We start from the raw sequence: 2,066 nt of genomic DNA, 5'->3' as shown, positions 1-2,066 counted from the left end.
ACCTCCAATTCATCCCCGATGAATCAGACCTGACACAACTCTAAGCAATAGCAGGCATGACAGACAAGCATGAATGAGTAGGCACATCAGGGCTCAGACAACTCCTACTCATGCTAGTGGGTTTCATCTATTTACTGTGGCAATGACAGGTCATGCAGAGGATAAAGGGGTTCAACTACCGCAGCATGTAATAGTTGTATCGTTGTTGTCCTAATGTAGTAAAATAGAGCAGGAGCGAGAGAGTGGGATTGTATCGGAATGAACAAGGGGGTTTTGCTTGCCTGGCACTTTCGAAGATAATATAGCTCTTCATCGGTGTCATCGAACTCATCATCAATACATCATCTACTGAGAGGGAACACACACCGGCAAACAAGGAAGAACACAATCAATGCAATGCACAATATGATGCATGCTCATGACATGGCAATATGCTGTGGTTTGAGCTAATGCATCTAGCAACAGGTTAAACGAAGTTGGTTTGAACACAAGATCCAAATTCGAACTCCATATGTAGATATTCATATGCCATTATTTGATTTTCCCTAAACAGTGGTCATAAGTTGTTCTAACATGCATGAAAATGGTACAGATGGATAGATTGGATTTTTCTGATCATTTTTCACATATAACTTATTTCATTTGGAGTTACAGTTGATTTTATATGAATTTTTGAAGTTTAAACTAATTTCTGGAATTTCTAATTATTTTCTGATTTATTTTAAAACCAGAAAATCACTTACTGCGTCGGCATGACGTAAGGCTGAGGTCAACAGGTCAACCGACCATGTCCTGGTCAAACCTGATGTGTGGGGGCCACACATCAGTGGGACATGGGCTAATCCCGGTCAAACCCAGTGTTGACTGGGGTTTGACCAGGGGTAGGGCCCACCGTCAGTGTCATTAGGGGGCTTAGCTGGCAGGGTTAGCACCTAATAGCGTCCACGTCGACAGTCGCTGGAGTTTCACCGGCGACGACCAAAACAACGGCGGAGGCTCTCCGGACTTGAGCTACAGCCAGCGGCTGGACGCGCGAAGGCCACCAGGAGGTAGCCCACACGCCGACGCATCTAGCGGAGGCATAAGCAAGTTGCGGGGTGCAGTGTAGTGGCGGCGGCGACGGGCGGAGCGGCGTCCGGAGTTCGGCCGGGTACAGGGACGCGGCTGTGGTGCACTGGGAAAGCAACTGGCGGTGGCGTTGGCTTCTTGCGGAGCTTTTGAGCATGGTGACGCGCGCGGATGCGGGCTTCGGTGGCTCAGACCACGGCGGCGCCATGGCCAGAGGCGGGGGGGAGGGGCTCTCGGGCTCGATGGGAACGACGACTATGCTGCGCAATCGAGTAAGGGGAGAGAGGGGGACGAAGGATGAGCTCACGGTGGGTCAGACGAGCGGCTCGGTGGCCTCGGGGGAGGCTTGGAGGCGACGGGCATCGATGGCGATCTTCGGCAGCCATGCAGAGAAGAAGAGCTCGATGACGAGGCTTCAAGGCGTCCGGGGTCATGTGGTTCGCCATAGAAGTGCAAGGCAGTGAGGCAGAGCTCGTGGGCGGGATGGCTGACCGTGGGGAGGTCGATGGTCACGACAAACGGCGACGAAGGCGTTCGAGCAGAAAGAACAGAGGAGGGGGAGAGTGTTCGGGGGAGAGAGAGGGAGAGCCTGACGGCTCTGGGGGTCACGTGGCGTTGTCCAGACGCGTCGAGGAGGAGCCAGGCAGGCAGGGAGGGAGGAGGTGGAGGCCTCGGGCGCGCTGGCTTCGTCACGCCTCTGCCTACTGGCAGAGGTTGAAGACGACCGCTTCGCCCTGGTGGGCTGGGCCTCAGCTACAGTGCTGGGCCAACTGGGTTGCCAGGTGAGCGCCAAGTAAGTTCTCTCTCTCTTTGGTTTCTCTATTTTATTTTATTTTGTTTCTGTTTTCTATTTCTGTTATTCTGTTTTGAATTAGTAAAAATACTAATCCGTTTTGTAAAGTCCTGAAAATAATTGTGGGCTGAGTTTGGATTATTTCCAACAACCCAAAACTAGTTTCAGAATTATTAGAGCATTTAAAAATATTTATAGGATTTAA

The sequence above is a fragment of the Triticum aestivum genome, chromosome 6B (genome assembly GCF_018294505.1).
Source record: "Triticum aestivum cultivar Chinese Spring chromosome 6B, IWGSC CS RefSeq v2.1, whole genome shotgun sequence".
Classification (NCBI taxonomy): domain Eukaryota; kingdom Viridiplantae; phylum Streptophyta; class Magnoliopsida; order Poales; family Poaceae; genus Triticum; species Triticum aestivum.
Note: the sequence above shows the minus strand (reverse complement) of the source record.